General features: G+C 40.1%; 1 protein-coding gene across 6 annotated transcripts in view; it reads left to right on the top strand.

The window, feature by feature from the left end:
• KLHL29 (kelch like family member 29) overlaps positions 1 to 17,413 on the top strand; it is a 387,294-nt gene that overhangs the window by 22,018 nt on the left and 347,863 nt on the right. For 2 of the 6 annotated variants that reach the window (XM_085576259.1, XM_085576257.1), the window contains exon 1: positions 2 to 17,413. This exon is cut by the window's right edge and continues 13,640 nt beyond it. The exons of 3 other annotated variants lie outside the window; for them this stretch is intronic. The gene's annotated coding sequence lies outside the window, so the exon portion shown is untranslated. Of the gene's footprint in view, position 1 lies in introns of those variants that run through there. One more of the 6 variants, XM_085576258.1, reaches the window with a different exon arrangement.

Here is a 17,413-nt window from a genome sequence, read left to right as displayed (position 1 = left end):
GTAGCAGAAGTTTCTTAATGTTTTTAACATTCAGAATGTCAAGGGAGAAGCCATTTTTACTCATACATGAATGTTGTTTCTTTATCCTAAGTAGCAGGTAAAGAAGCTCGCTGCTTTCTTTGAAGCACTTATTGATCAGTGTCTCCTGCTTGGCATGTCTGTACCATCTGTGGCCAGGGATGTATTCCTTTATATTGTCCTGGTGAACTTGGCATAGTATTGGTGCTTTCCTGTATAACTCTTAATTAATCTCACCTGAAGTGTGCTTCTAATATTCTAAGTTTTGTCACAAAACTTTTACTTCTATTAGAAATATGATTGGCATATACATTTATTTATGCTTTTTGAAGACATTTCTCTATCTAGAGAAATATTATGGGCAAAACCAGGTTGAAGGACTTAGTCTCCAGTGCAGCATTCGCTGCATACTGCTGACAAGTTTGGAAGATTACAAATAGCTATCTTTGATGCTAAACTCCTTATTTTATTTTTTATTTTTATATTTTCAGGGTATTACAACTTCATTCTAAAATGCTGAAGTACTTCCAATGGCTTTAAAGAGGTACAAGTTAATTTCAGGACCTGTGGTAAAGCAGATTGATGAGTAACTTGGGGCAGTTAGAGCATGAAGAGCAATGGGATGTCATAAGCCTCTGGAAGAGTCATCTGTGTCTAACTGAACTCAGAATGATGTCATATCTCAAGCCGTTCTGTGATCACTGAAGTCTGCAGAGATAGATTTTTCCCCTTTGTTTTCATGGGGAATCATCTGGATCAACTCCAGGCTGCAACTTGCTTAGAATTTCTGGTCTTTGGCTGAGAATTTTTTTCAGGCATGTTGGAAACATGGTTCATTTAGCAAGGCTTATCAGCAAGGCCAAAAGCTGTGTTAAGCTTAATGTTTCTGCCTAAGAGAAGGTTTCTTGCATTATTTCCATATGAGTATTTTTATTTTGCTGTAATTGATGGCCAATACTTAACCCCAGAGCATCTTGGGTTACGCAGAGCTGAATGTTTGAATGCTGAGCTGTCAGGTGCATGGCCAATGGTTGAAATACAAAGATTCAAATTAGATACCTTCATACTGAATTCACTACAAGGAATCACAGAATTGTTTGGGCTGGAAAGGATCTTTAAACTCTAGCTCACCTTCCATGGTCAAAGATGTCTACAACTATGTCAGGTTGCTTGGAACCCCATGCAATCTGACCTTGAGTGTTTCCAAGGATGAGGCACCTACCACCTCATAGAGATGTGCCAGGGAAAGATGTGCCAGTGTTTCACCACCCTCATTGTAAAAAACTTCTTTTTATTGAATCTAAATCAACTCTTTTATTTAAAAATTATTGCTTCTTGTCCTATTGCAACAGTCCCCAATGAAAAGTTTGTACCCATCTTTCTTATAGACACTCTTCAAGTACTGAGTGGCCATAGTAAGTTCTGCCTGGGGCCTTCTCTTCTTCAGGTTGAGCAACCCAGCTCTGCTTTTCCTAACAGAAGAGGCGTTCCATCCCTCCGTTTATTTTTGTGGCCTCCTCTGGATCTGCTCTAGCAGGTCAGTCAATGTACTTTCTGTGCCGAGAGCCCCAGAGCTGGATGCAGCACTGCACATGTGGTCTCAAGAAGGTGCAATAGAGGGGCAGAATCACCTCCTTCTCAGTTCATAAGAATTCCTGTACTCATGTCCTTGAGATAAACTGTATGTAAGAACAGTTAAATTAGTTCTCTTGTTGTTCTGTGAAAACACTGAAAGTGCCTGTCTTGGTCCAGTCATAAGTAGAGAAGCAGAAGTGAGGCTCTCCTAGGATGTGCACTAGGGTAGCATCAGCCTTTTGGCACCACTTGGACTCAGCAGGGCTTTGATTTTTATACCTGTCATTAAAAACTTAAAACACTGAAGAAGGACATAATTGCAAGAATATTGTATTAGGATTATTCTAATACAAGCTATCGGAGTTGGGATTCTTAAAACCCATTCATTAGGGGCACATCAGTTTCTGTCTTGATCTAGCCTCTGGGATTATTTTTTAAGCTGACTTTATTCTGTGTAAATTAAAACCAAAACTGAGACCAAACTCATTCTGAGGAAATTACTAGACTCCATGGAATAGAACATAGTGCTTCTGGTCTTCTAAAATCATGCTTTCAACTTCTGCTCCAGGAATATCAAGTTGAGATTTTTGCAGTCATTTAAATCTTGCTGAGTGCTTTGAGTTTATCAGCAGGAGTACATGATGTGTTCTTCCCTTCCTACCCTCTACCCCCTCCCACAACTTTTTATTTCTACATGATTGTCCCTATGGGATATAAAATAAACATGCTTGCTCCAGAAGGCTCTGTAATGCAAAGAAGAATAGAGATCTGCTCTTCCCATGGCGACAGAATGCCTAAATAAATAGTTGCCAGTATGAGCATAGAAGCTGGAGTAATGGTAGTTTAACCACTAGGAAATGTATTCAAAGAACTATTGGTAGTAGAAGAAAATAAGCTAAAAATAAGTATGCCCCTTCCTAATGTTGCATGGTGGGTAAAAGGGAAATATTTATCAATTTTCTATACCTCCCCTTCCTCCCCCCCTTCCTTTATTTGAAAATTCTCTTCAAAAGTGTAAGGGGATTGTCAGCAACTGGGTGTGTAACTGTAAGTATTTTTTTTCATCCAGTAAAACTACTTTTATAATTGGGAAATACTGAAAATAGCTGCTTTCCTGCAGGAGGATGGAAAGTGCTGCAAAACAAGGTCTTACTTGCAGAAAAATGTGTTCCTTTGTTTTAAAGACAGCAGTAAAAGGATTTGTTTTAGGTGTTAAATATGTCAGCATTGTAAAGAGCCAGCAACCCACTTTGTTTCTAAATGTTTAAATAATTGTCCCTATGCTATGCTGGGTTGAATTATGATTAATTATACAAGTCACAACTTGGTAAGAACCGGTTGGTTAATGAAATACTATATTCAAGGGTTTGTTTTTCTGCACTTTTTTTTTTTAATTTGTGAGGGTTTTTTATTAAAAAAAAAAGAAAAAAAGGCTGGCTAAGAGAGGCCAGCTGGCACTATTATAGAGTGATAGGGGAGAGCTGTGAGCATCGAGGAGGCACAGTGTGACGGAAGGCAGCCAAAAGGATTAAGGTATCTTAGAACTTCTTTGCCTCAGGCTTAGTCTGATGGCAGAGGGAACGTGTAATTCCTGCTTTATTTTATTTGTGGCACAAGTGAGGAAAAGGGTTGGAGTTCAGATGACACATTTTGAGGGATGGGGCCAGTGGAGCTGCTGCTGGGGCATCATGCAAGTGGCAGAGGGATAAAATGGGAAAGATGTTTTAGGTCACCTTTTTTCCTAAAGCTGCCTTCATGTGGGTCTGTTGGCATAAAAGAATAGTGACTGGGACTGTCCAAATGGCAGAGGTTTCAAGGGAGGATTGGGAGTAATAAAAGAGTGCTCTGCTTCAGTATTAATGCTAGGTTGGTAGAACTTGGCAAATATTATCAACTATTTTCATTGGACATTCAGGGACTACAGTAGTCTCCTCTATTAGACAAATGTCTCATTTAACCTGTAAGAGGATAGGCTGCCTTTTATTTCTGCTTTTTTTTTTTTTTTAATAAGCAACAACAATATAGTAGTAGATATTGTTATCTTTGCAATTTGTTTCTGTGAAAATTCAGAGACTTTATTTTGCATTCTGGAGATAGCAACTTTGTGCGTGAGCATGTATTTGCTTATATATTCACTTACATATATTTATGGGTGTGCACATATATACATTGAAGGCACACAAAATTAGTAATAAATAAAAAAGGCCCAAATTCTAGTTGGAAATCTTAATATTTTTTTAAGAATCTAGGTGTGAAGTTGATAGTGTCACTTTAAAGCTTTCACTGGCAGTATCTCTTAAATACTTCCATATTCAGTTTTAAAACATAAGTACTTCTGCCTCTTATCTTCTGTGGCCACTGTTCTAGGAAAGAAAATCAACATTCTTTGTAGTTCTTTACTTTCAAGGTATTGAGCCCTTGTGCCCTAATCTCCCTCAGAAGGGATTGTAGGAAGTGAAGTGCTGACTTGCTGCCTGTATTTAAATCCTCTTTGAGAACTTTTAATCTTTTTTATTTAATATTTTCAAGTCAGTTTGCAGCACAAGAGTGCTCACAACTGCAAGGAGACTTGCATTTTGGGAAGACAAGTACATCCTGTTCTGTGATTGAGATCTGGACTGTGGCATGATTAGCCAGCCCTTGGGGTAGACGTTGGCTGGCCCTTAGGAACAGCCCTTAAATACACACACATTCACCTTGTGTAAAGCTGCTCATACTTCCGGAAATACCCAGTGGGTGTGCCAAAAGGCTTATTGCTGGCACTTTGGGTTTAATTTACATCATTGCCTTAGCTGGGCTGAAGTGGACTGGGCTTAAGGCCACCCCTACCCTTTGGATGTTATTTACAAAAGTAATTTGAGAAAACCTGAGAGCTGACAGAGATGGGCACATCTCAGAGTGGTGGCAGGTAAACACTTGCAGAAGGAATACCAGCTCTTAGAAGTTCTAAGTTTGGAAATCCTTGGGTTTTGCCTTACCACAGTCAAGCTTTTTGGAACGAAATTTTTAATTCTCCCATGCCTCTGAGGCATTCCTGACTCAGAGCCTTGAGTGTTTTATTTAATATACTTGTTTAACTTACAGGTCTGATAGAGGTTTTTGAGTTGTGGGTTAACTGTTTGTTTTTTTGATTTGTACTTGTTACAGGACAAAAGAATTTTTGTCCTTAGTATGTGTACTTTATAGCTTCCTAACACAATCTAAGCACTCTTTAGTGCAACTTGACTGGCCAAAAACATAACAAGCAGTAAATGCTTTTATTAATATTTTTTCCTCTTTATTAAATTGCCATAATTGATGCAAGATGAGCACCTTATGGAGAAGTAGAGGAAAATTGCAGCTGGCAAGGTTAAAGTCTAGTCTGAAGTGAGTGTTGATAAGACAGATGTGAAGAGGGAGGCCATGTTGTCACTGTGGCAGTGTTAAATCTGGCTCCCAAAACAATTGCATGTAAAGCTCCACCTATGTGGCTAATCATGTTTACATTGTTGAATGTTTCCATAGCACAGCAGTGCCTGCATGCTGCTTTAGATTAGATTAGCTGCACACTGTGTTGAATAGATAGCATTTTGACTAACTGTGTGTCAAATGATACAGCCACTCTGAAGTGACTGAAGCAGCATCTTCCCCCTGCCCTACCCAAACCTGCAGGTTTGTCTCCATGAGGCCATTTAAAATCATTAGCATCAACAGCTTAGTAGGGCTGACCAGAAGAGGGGATCTGGAAAGATTTTTTTTTGTCTGTTGGAGATTGAGACTGTTTTACTTGTAGGAGAATATTACTTTTGAAAAGCAGTGGTTCCCAAAATCCACTTTGTCCCTTACAAAGGGAGAGCATCACCATTTCTGCCGTGCAGCAGTTTTGTGATCAAGTCCTGGATGTACAATCCTGCATAGACTAATATCTGGAAGTAGGTTATTAAAGAAAAGAAATGCTTCTCTTGCCTAGATGCTTAGGTCCTAAGTAGAGGTGTGGTTTTTTTTTGTGGGGTTTTTTTTTTTTTTTTTTTTTTGTTTGTTTTTTTAATCTGGGTAGCAAGGGAAGTGGTACCGTATGAACAAGGTGCCCTTTTGTTCATGCAGCAGTAGCACATGCTACATCCTGTAGGTACAACTCTCTCAGGTGGCTGACATGGGGATGTCACTGTGTGCACATCTGTCTTCACAACATCTTGGCAGTTTGTGGATGCCTGTTGTTGTATAGAGGCAAAAATAAATACACAGTGTGTATTCCTTGACAAGGTGAGTTTGTTTCCAAAGCAGGAGCCTCTCCATTTTGCTTATTTTTAGGGGGTAGGGGAAAACTGATTAAAATTAGTTTGAGGGAACAGAAACCTTCTAGACTGCTTTAAAGCTCTACTGACTGCTGCTTGGATGGACAACTGCCACTGGTTTTCTTCTTACTACATTCACAGTGTCATGACTCAGGCAAGCAGATACTCAATTATTAATGACTTATCTACGAAGAAAAATAATTAAAAACAAACCCAAAGCAATAGAGCACTTAATTAAGAGTTAGTGGTGGAGTTTCTGCTGTCTCTTAATGGAAAGCTTCCAAGAACAATTTACCTTCCAGAAAGAATACCTGCATCAGCCTGCTTCATTAAACATGCTTCCCACGTAAACCAGAAGTTGGATCTTACTTTTAGGCAGGCAAATAAACTTATTGATTAGACACTAATTGGAGTTCTGCAGAGCGGAAGGGAGCCTGCATGTATTTCAGAGACTTCATGTAGAACCTTGCATTGGTGTTGCATTGTTGATTATCCCAAGAACAATTTACAGGAGGCCTAAGGAAACTTTGTCATAAAGATAAGTTTTAAGACATTTTACTCCTCTATCTTCTATGGCATCTCTTGGTATCTGGTTGGCTTAGAAATCCCTTGGGCATTTCAGCAATGTCATTGTTACTGTGTAGTACCATTTATTTTTTTCTTTGTTCATCCCTTTTCCATGTCTTAAAAAAAAAATCTGTAGCAAACTTCCCCCAAAATAGAAAGAAAATCTAAATGTCTGAAGTAGAATTAAGGTTTTCTGAAAATGCAAGTTAGCAATACCTACTCATAAGATGTAAATCCCTTGTGGAAGAGCTGTGTATGCAGCATGTGCAAATTAGTCTGTTTATTTCTCCAAGAGGATGCATCCAGGCTGGCTCCTGCCTTCTGCCCTGGAATTTTGTCCCCCAGCAGGATTTCCAAGCTACTGTTTGGAAAACACAAGCTTATTCATGCAGGTCTTAGTACTGTAAGACCTGTGTGAATAAAAAGCTATCTGGGTCTTAGGAATTCAGTGGTCACTGTTCCTGGAACAAAAAGGAATATAATTAAATAAAATCAACTCATTTTAGTGGAATCAAATTTCTGAAGGTGTTTACATTCTCACATTTCTGTCTTGTTTCTCTGTGTTGCTGTGTGCTAGCCCCTTTCACAGAGTCATAGAATGGTTTAGGTTGGATGAGACACTTCAAAATCAGACCTTCATCCAGCCTGGCCTTGACTTTGGTGTCTTCCTCCCTACGTTATGTTTCTGTGATTTTTTTTCTCTCTGTGCTTGTAGTATAAGGTCTTTATCTTTGAAGTCCTGTTCTGTTCCCCTTCCATCTGTGAATGTGTGTCAGTAATTCCTGAGGATGCACAAGCAGAAAGCATGCAAGTTTGTAAATGCAATTTGGTAGCTGGAAATAAAGAGCAAAATCAGCAGGATGTGACCAGCAATGGCTTTGCAAACCAAAGGGTGAGTGTTGTGTTAAATGGAGTCACAGTCCTTTCTCTATTATTTTTTGTTTTGAAATGCTGGCAGTTTCATTGCTGGAGGGTTTTAATTCCCCTTTAGTCCTCTGTATGCTGTGAGGGCTGACAGTAACTGGCTGGTGAGGTAAATTATCTCATGACATTACTGTCTGTGATGTTTTTGTTTTGCTTCCCCCTCCCCACCTCTGTGGGAGGAAGGCTTTAATTTAATTACTTGGTAAGAAGAGCTTGGTGAGTGGTCAGTCAAGATCTTGAGAGTTTTAACCTACAACTTGTTAGTGTGACTTGGTAAAAACCTCATCCAGGCAGGCAGCTTTTTGCAATCACTGTGGTCATCTGCTTTAATTATGTTACTATGTTCCCTCTATAGAAGTAAATAGCCAAAAGTAAATAGTATAAGTAAGCTGGTAATGAATAGTAAGTCACTCAATTTCTGACTTTTCAGTTAAATTAGAGATAATAAATAGTTGAAACCTTGGTAGTTTTTGTTCTGAAACTTTTTCTGACTCAGCTGTGCTTTCTCAGAAAATCAGAAGAAAAATTCTTTAAGCTTCAAGTTTTCTGTCATTTGTCTTTGAGTTGTGTGGGTAACAGAGGCTCAGCAGTGGCAGGATGCCCTTTACATCAATGGGTAGAGAAAATGGCATTTATGAGACCTTAGTCTCCTGTTTTGCATCACTGATGGACCCAAATTCAGTGGCAGAGAGAAGAATTGGAAGAGTTAAGTGAGGTCCCTACCTGCAAGATGACTTTGGCAGCAGTGGTGTCATGACATGCATGTCCATGTTGCTCTTTGTGTTTATTTGGTAAAATTTTGCTTTGTCTGAAGGCTCAGCTTACCATGGTTTTTTGGCACATGGAGGCTCTTGGTTGGCACAGCGAGGCTTTTGGTTGGCACAGCCAACAAAGCAGTGCCTTCAGAGGGGCTTTGTCAGAGAATGCTTCCCCAAAGTGAAGATACCTAAATTTTTTTTTTTTTGCTTTCCACTCTAGCTATTTCTGAAACTTAGGTATTGATCTTTCAAAAACCTGTACAGTCTGAGTTTTTGTAAACTACCTATGATGGGAAATCTGAACAGGGCTGCTCCTGCTGGCAGCTCATCCACTAAAATGGGGCCCTCCATTGAGAACAGCATGTTCTCCCTCTCAAGACAAATAAATACCTTTTGACAGGTAACTTGCTAACTATGTATTTGTTCATTGTGTTGCACATGATTCCTGACATGCCTAATTACCTTGAAATTATAGATAAAGGTCCCTTTATACTGATTTGACAAAAAATGTTTTTGTTGTAATTTTTATTTATAAGAATATGGCATTTTTTCAAAGATTCATTTTTTAAGTAAAACTGTTTATTCTCTAAGTGCAGCTGTAAAACTGCTTTGACAGAGAATTGTTGATTACCCTTAAAACTACAAGACAAATTTTGGTCCATTTAACAACTTTGTGTGCATGATAGAAAACAGTCCAGCCGAAAGCATGTGGTATAGCTGCTCCTTTTCACATGCAGGATGTTGTCAGTGGGGGGTTGTTTGGGTTTTCTTTTTTTTTTTTGTCTCTGTGATTCTGTTGCTAAATGTTAGAGGAATCTTAAGGAAAATATCATCTGAATTTTTAACCTTGCTGAACAGCCAGCCTGCTCCTGATTAGTGCAGAATTTGATCACAAAGCATGATTGAGAGTAGCAGCTTGTCATTGTGTGTGATTAATGACAGCTCCACCTGCCATGGAGCTTCCTAAGTGGTAAAAGCAATCCAAACTGGAGTGTCCTCTTCACTCAGTTGCAATTTAGGTTGCAGATTTATTCTCTCATCTCTTCCCCCCTGGGCCCCCCCGAATAGCGTGAAGCTGAAAGAAATGATCAGAAATACCTGCAAAGATTCAGGATTACAAAAGGGAAGGCTGGCTGGTGAAGTGGGAAGTAGTGGCCCAGAAAGCAGGGCAGGTTTGTTGGTGCTTTTGGTTGAGGGTCACTGGAATGTATAAATTTGGGTGTGCTGTGCTGCTCCTGATGGAGGTACAGCTGGTGCAAAAGGCTGCACAGAGCTAGTTCGGGTGCACTCCCCTTGCCCAGGCAGGGGAACCACTGCTATCCAGCCTGCTCTGATTAGATTTTAGCCATTTTTCAGGTTAGTTCTTTACTAAGTGTCAGTTAGAATTCTTGTTACTTTCTCTTTGGAACATCTGCAACACAGCACCTCTCCCAGTTAAGCTCATGTTCAGCTTCTGCTGACCAAAACCTTCACAGCAGTAGGAGCAGGCCTGTATATTCCCTACTTGGCTTTTTGAGAGCTAATAAATTTGGTACTATACCTGAAGAAATGAAGGTACCTGAAATATATTCCTCACTAGTGAATGATTTCTGCAGAAATGAAGTCTTGCAGATACACCTAGTCATCTTGACTGATCTCACTAATGTTATTATGGTGCAGAGTCTTTCATGTGCCCATGGTTTGCACCACAAGCACAGATTATAGAGACCTGCCTGGGGAAAGTGTGTATTTCTCTCTAATGGGAAAAGAAATTAAACTTCTACAAGAAACAAAGCTATCATTAGTGGTAAATAATGTGCTTCAAAATAATGTGCTTCAAAATTGTGTATCGGTGAGGGCCTGCCCCTTTGCTCTCCTGCCTCTGGTAAACACTCTACATAAATGATGCTTACAGTTTTGTAGCTGACAGATTAGAAATAAAAATACATTAAAAAAAAAAGTTTTTCTGGCATTCTGCACCAGCTGCAGGTAGTTTGTCCTGGTAAAGCAGGTGGTGGTCTCAGGGATGCACAGGGCAGTGATAATGTCTCGTGGTAGGAAGCACAGACAGGCTGGGGGAGTCTGCCCTAAGGCTGGAGGTCCAGAGCAGAATTTGAGAGGTGGCCTTGGATTGCGAGAATGACTCAAGCACATTCTAGCACTGATCACCTTTCTTAAAATAAAAGCTGTTTGCATTTGAGTCAGTGAGGGTGGGATTTGTCTCCCCTTACCTCAGACATCTAAGTTTAAGCTCCTTGCCCCAGGGTGCCTGCATGGACAAGAGAAAGAAATAGATTGCCCTGACCATGTGTCTGTTGTGAAACTGTTGGTGCTGAGCTTAAGATGGGGTTAGTGTCTCTCTCTTGGCCAGTTTGTGCTGATGTAACTGTTCCCTATTGTTCACCCCATGAAATTCATCAGGCCAAGTGCAAGGTCCAGCACATGGGTCAGGGCCTTCACCAGTGTAAATGCAGACTGGGTGGTGCCACCTGGGGGTGTTGGTCAGTGAAAAACTGGACCTGACTCGGCAGCTTGTGCTTGCAGCCCTGAAACCAAAAGCAGCAGGGTCAGCAGGTCCAGGGAAGGGATTTTGTCCCTTTGCTATCTCTGGAGCTCTGGGATCTTGGTACAAAACAGACACGGACCTCTTGGAGTAGCTCCAGAGGAGGGCCATGAAAATGGTCACAGAGCTGGAAGGGTTTTCTTTTTAGGGCAGGCTGAGACACTTGGGGTTGTTCTGAGGAGATATTATTGTGGTGTTTCAGTGTTTAAAGGATGTACAAGAAAGCTGGAGTGAGGCTTTTTACCAAGGTCTGTAGGGGCAGGACAAGGCGTAACAACTTCAAGCTGAAGGAGGGCAGATTTAGATTGCATGTAAGGGGAAAAAAAATATTCAGACAGGGAAAGAAAAGGTGGTTTAGAGAAAACCATTCTGGTGTCAGTCTGTAGTGGCACTGGATGTAGGGATGCTGGCTGCATTTGGTACAAATTCAACATGAAACTTTCTCTGGCTGCCTCTGTGGTGCCGCTTGCTGCCAGCGAGCCTTCTTGGTGTTCTGGGCAGGGTAAAAGCTTGACACTTCATTTTAAACAAAAATATCGGTTTCCAGAGCTTCTGTTTTGAATGCAATATGAGAGAGTATTTATATAAATACTCTGGCTCATGCCTCTGTCTGCAGTGTGAATTAACATCAGTGTTTTGTCTTCACAAAAATGTTAACCACACTATGTTGTTATGTGCCAGTATGACAACCTAATAGGATCACTGCTTCCAACTTTCCCCTCTCCTTATTGCAGGAAATGATATCAATTTAGCTAATTAGGAACCCAAATACAGCAACTTGCAAATATTTGTATTTTGGCAGGCTGGTGTCTCTGCAATATATGGGCCTGTCTCTCCCAGTCTTTTGGTATTAGAAGATAATACAGTAGTTATTTTCATTTCCTATCCTTACCACAGAGTCTGAAGAGCTGCGTCTCTTTAAATGCAACACAGAACGTAATGTCTGGAGAAGTATTTGATCTGATTTGCCTTAAAATGTGTATTTGTGGGGAAGGAAATACTAGGAGATGTTCAGATGATAGGAACTTTTAGAGTGCTTTTATTTATAGGTTGTCATTGCTAAGTGTATGAGCACATCAGCTCATCCTTTGAGATGATAAGGAGGTATTTCTGTTACAAGTTGAATTTGAGGCCAGTAGGGAGATGGTGGCCTGGCCCAAAGTCCCAGAGACCCTGGTAAAAGAGGCAGTGAGAACCCAGTCCTGTGAGTTCCATTTCCTCTCAAGCTGGTTGGAAACAGGATGTACAACATCTCTAATGTGTAGAGGAGCATGGCTTTGAGACACCGTGGGTGTCCTTTGGTCCTGACACAGTTCAGGTGATCCTGGATGTTGCCCAGGCCTGGCAGCAGTAAAGTCATCTTGCCTGTGACAGTCCCATGTGTAGCTTGCTGCACAATCAAGGGAATTAAACTCAGAAGACAGCAATTAAAGACTTACCTTATTCCCTGTAAGCTAAGAGGATACAGCTGGGAAGCTTTCTTGATAGCATGTGGTGACTTGCAATGACTTGATCAAGAATCTGTGTGATTGGAGATATTAAGTCATTTATATTGCAAAGCTAATAATATTTTTGTAAGTGTGAAACTGGAGGTAGTTGTAGGGTTTTATTTCTTTATGGGTATTTCAGTTTGAGCAGTTGTGCAAAACATATTTATTTGGTTGATACCAAAATATATTCATATTCTGTAATTTTGATCTATCTCTTTCCTGATACATAATTCAGTTACTGCCTTAAAGGCAGAAATAGCTTTAAGTGTGCTGTTGTTTACTTCCATCAAAGCAGGATTTTACCTGCTGACCTATGAAGGACTCTTGAAGTTAGCTTTGCTGTACATGAAATGCTATTCAGCTTTGATAAATCTAAGGGGAGTGAATGTGTATGTTATAAAGTCCCAGTAATGTGCAGAAAATGTAGAATAAGTATATTTTACAGTTGCAAAATAAAAAAACAAAAGCCTTTGGTAAAATTGCTTAGTTGATAACTCAGAAAACAGAGGCATAAGTTGTTCAGAAATAAAACAAAACAAAAAACCAAAAAAAGTAGCTTCAGTTTTTAGAAAGTGGAAAATAGGTATTAACATAACTGCTATGAGGAAAGGGACTCTAAAAAGGTGAAGTCTTGCTCAGCAGGTCTTAGCAGACCTGCTAAATTCCTTGCCTGTATTTCAGAGTTGATTTTTCTTGCTTTCTTCTCCCCCTTCCTCCTGATGCATCCTTGCTTGGTTTCATAGTGCTAGCAGAGTGCAGATCCAGATGGAAGGATTGGAATTACCGATGGCTTTGCCAAGCTGTGCCTCGTGGCTGCTGCATGAGCCCCGAGGGGACAGGGGCTGTGCAGGGGCTGTCCCCAGGCACGGGCTTGGCTGGTGGTCCCAGCGCCACTGGGGGTGATGGGCAACGAGAACAGAGTCCAGCATGACTCAGGAGTGTGCTGCAGGAGTATTAAGAGAGCATCTTTTTCTTGTAAACTGAGACTTGAGATAGATGTCTGGAAGCACAGTCAGTCTGGAATATATCACATAGCCTCTTTTTTTACCTCCTCTTCTTGTCCATGTATACTCAAATGAAATATTGTCTTCAGTCCACTTGGAAGGGAGCTGGTTGCTTCGAGTATAAGAAAAAGAGCTGAAATAAGAAAAGACCTGAATAAGAAGAAAAGCTGAAACTCTAGTTTCTTATATGTGTAATGTTCCATTTTGTGAAAATTGCCTCCAACTGATAAGGCTGCAGAACAAGTTCTCTGTGAATTCAGGCCATTTTGTGCCTTAAAGGCTTCTCCCTCAAGAAGCAAAAAAAAAAAAAAAAAAAAAGAAATAAGAAATCCAACCATTGGAATTTTGAAAACCTACACATAGCAATTAAACACAGGCCCCTTCCTCCTTTAATTTTTTTCTGCCTATTCTAAACAAGCCCAAAGCACTTTGCAAGCTACAAATGGAGGTCATACAACAACCTAGTCCCTGTGGTCATTAGCCAGAAAACTGAAATACAGCTGTCTCTGGGGCAAAACCAAGTAGTTTTTAAGTAGGACACAACTTTAGGACAAGAAAAGAATGTCATCGAGCTGAGCTGAGATTCTGAAAGTAACTAAGAAGTTGAGCCCTTAGGTTGTAATTTTAAGGGTCTGCAGACAGCTGGCAGAGGGACCACAGCCTTAAATATGTATTTATTATTGCATTTACCTCTGTCTTCAATGCCCTTTCTTGTCCCATCTCCCCCTTGATACGTGAAGTTTAGTTTGTAGCATCCTATTTTAAAGTCATTACTTGGAAATTTTGTAGTTGTTCATTTAAAATGTCACAGGAAGGTTGAAGGACTTTCTCTTCAGCCAAAGCTGGAATAATAGGAAAAAAAAATAGGAAATTTTTTCTTAAGTTGGAATAATTTTAATGCTGTGGTAACTGGGGAAATAAAATAATCCTGCAGAACCTGCCAAAATGGAAGCATAAACAGAGGCTTTGAAAGCCCACATTTCAAATGGAAAAAAGAGCATGTTCTCAAGCTGTGATGGTTGATAGATGTTTGCAGTATTTTGACAAACGCCTAAACTGTATTAAAAAATAAAGGAAAACATTGGAGTTTTGTAATAACTAGTATTTTTTAAAGACACTTTTGCTAAATTCCATCATCTCAATTGTTTCATTAAATTACCAATATTCATTGTAGCAATTACAAGTGAGTTTATTTTTTAAATTTTAACCTATGACAATGGTATCCTACAGGTTGCAGAAGAGCACCCAAAGACAAGTGCGAACAGTGTTTTTGTGAACATGGGAATTTTAACAGTCTTCCTCTTCTGTTAAAGGGTTTTTAAAAACTATTGATGATTCCACTATCTGTGGGTTCATAATAATTTTCTGGAGTGTGAGAAATTGTCTCTTCATTTTATGTAGAGCATTATGGGAGGTGTGCTAAAGCTTATGAAGTCACTGCTGCCTCTGTCCAAAATTAGTGGTCAGGCAGGATTCCTCAGGACTTGCTCTGTCTAGGTGCCACCTGCTTGTATTTCTACCTTAGGCTGTGGTTTGGTAAGCAATCAGACCTTATTTTTGGGAGTTGGGGTGGAACATGGAGCAGGAGTAATGATATGAATGATACTGAATGATACTGAACTCTTCTTACAGAACTAAAGTAACATACACTGCTCTTCCTAGAGTTGTTTGATGTTATTTCAACACATGTTAGACCTAAGCATACTGCCTGTGGGAGGGAATAATGGTGTTAAATGGGAGTGAGTGCATGGTCTTCTTCCATAACCTACCTCCAGATGTGGCAGTGGTCATAAATCTCTGGATGTGGCTGGGTCTAATATTAAACGGGACTCTGCATTTTAATGGGATGAGCACAGAGTTGAGACATTAGCTCATGAGTCTTAATCCACCACTGCCTATGATAATTCATTAACTTTTCTGTCTGTCTGCCTTTGAAGCTGTGAAATGGGTAAATTTGTAATCCCTTCCAGAGGAAATTCTGGGAAGGGTTCCATGGCAGAGCAGCCCAGGGGAAACACTTGTTCCAAGGATGCTGCAGCAGGATCCTTGGAAGGACCAAGATCTACATGATTTTCACTGTCCCGTAGGAAAGTGGTTGTGGATAGAGAAATATACTGGGGTAAGGGGTAGGCTTTCCTAGCGGGGGCTAATGGGAACTTTTCTGGAAGCTGTGGATTGGGAAGAGAATGTTTCTCTGGAGCCCTTTCCTCTAGTCTTTCCACAGTGTCCTTTGCTGGCTCTTTTATTAACATGGGTTTTAGACCTTCCCTCATCCTCCCTGCTGTGTCAGTTTTTTGTCCCTTTTTTTTTTTCTTTGCCTCAGAAACATCAAGGCAAAATTAAACAGGATTTGAAAAATGATGTCACTCACATAAAGCTTGTTGCCATTTTTTTTCCCTAAGGTCTGCCTCTTTTTCTGCACCTGCTACTATCTCTGCTGTTTTGATGGTCTAGTTGTGCATTGCAGATAAAGCTATGACAGTGGTTTGTCCCAAATGATTTTAACATGAAAATAGTTAGTAAGTGCAGCATGCTAACAAAAATCTAAATACCCCTAAAAGAACAAGAGGCAGTTCCTCTCACGTGATGTTTGCCACTTCTCAATTCAACCTCTCCTACTCCTCTGCAAGGTCACTGGGGAGGTCCTGCAAATCCTGTGTTTAATTTGATAATTTAACTTTGTCCAGATGCTTGTTTAGGTTTATTGTTGCTGTGGCTGTTGAGAGTGATCCTGCTGGGTCTGTGAACACTCCATCTGTCTGACATGAAGTCTGAGTGGAAACGTAGGTAGTAAATGTACAGTAAGCCTGGCAGTTTGCTGGGCATGTTTCTTTTCTCTAGGATTGGGTTTTATGCATAAGGATATTGCAGCAAAGTCACTGGAGTTCTTAAGGGCTACTGGTATTTGACTTAAGTGTTTTAGATGAGCATTGTTTTAAGAGTTGGTAACCTTTTACTGGTCTTTTTGATTCAAATAATGCTAATTTAATATATATTTCTATTGATACATGTGATGGGGGGAGAGCAGAAGCACAAGCTGAAATGAATGCATTGCACTGAAGAGAATCACGGGTTTCATTTGTTTAGAGGTTTTGACATAATTCTTTCAAAGGCAGACTCTTTGTAGTTTAATGTCTGGACTTTTCTTCCTTTTAAAATGTGAAAATTGTTCTTTCCTCCAGCTATTTTCAGTGAGCCAGTTCCTAGAATTTTATAGAGAAAGGATAATATTTAGGTCATAGGAAGAAGGCTGCTGGAAATTGCCTTCAAATGTACTGTAAATATCACAGCAACAGTTAGGAAAGAAGGAAAATTGTAGCTTCTCACAGTTTAAAAAATCAAGTAGCTCCGTTAAGCTATTAATTAAAACTGTATGAAATGCAGTGTAGTGTCACATTAGACTCTCTGAATGAGCCAATAAGATTTTCTATGAAAGAAGAGATGTAACCATCCAAGAAAAGTAAAAGTGGGAAGATTAAGGCTGGACTATTTTTTAATTTAAACAGAATAAACTATAAAGGAAAAATAATAGTTCTGGAAAGGAAAAATAATTGTCCACCAGCAAAGGGCCTGTAGCTTTTCAGTGGACAGCCAAATCTTTGGGATTGAAAAGCTGCAGATGCCATCCAGGCATACCCATATTACAATGCAGACAAATTTGCAAGGATAAATAAAATTTGAAGACTTGTGGATGTAAAAATGAATGTAATTTTTTTTCCTATAGCTGAAAAGAGGTTTTTTTAAGGTCTGGGAATGGCTTGACAAAAATTGTTAAAAATTAATAAGTTTGGGGTTTTTAAAATTGTTTATACCAAAGTTATGCAGTATCAAAAAATAATGTTAGAAACTGGCCTAGACACACTTCATCTGAGTACAGAAAGTCCCTCAGTGGCACCTGGTCAAATGAAGAAGTTAATCTCTCTGCTCTCACAGGCTATCAAACGTTTCACTTTGGCTCCTGGGTAAGTGCTCGTTAGTGACTGGGAGCTGCTGGTATTGGTTTTCAAGGGCCTGGGGAGACATTCTCTGGGGTTTTATGGCTCTGTCAGCTCAGGGAGTGCTCAGTCAGGCCAGAAGAGGCACTGGCATGGCTGCGTTTCCTCATCGTCCCCAAACAAGGGGTTGCTCGAGCTCCTGAAGGCCTCTGAAGCTGCTGGTGTGGAGGTGGCCAGGCAGAATGCTGCAGCCTTGGAGCTGGCTGTGCAGAGAATGCAGTGCAGCTGTTCTGGAAGGATGGGCACACGAGAGGTTTTCCTTGAGT

Source organism: Lonchura striata, chromosome 3 (assembly GCF_050655825.1).
Source record: "Lonchura striata isolate lonStrDom1 chromosome 3, ASM5065582v1, whole genome shotgun sequence".
NCBI lineage: Eukaryota > Metazoa > Chordata > Aves > Passeriformes > Estrildidae > Lonchura > Lonchura striata.
Note: the sequence above shows the minus strand (reverse complement) of the source record. Positions and strands in the feature narration are given on the sequence as shown.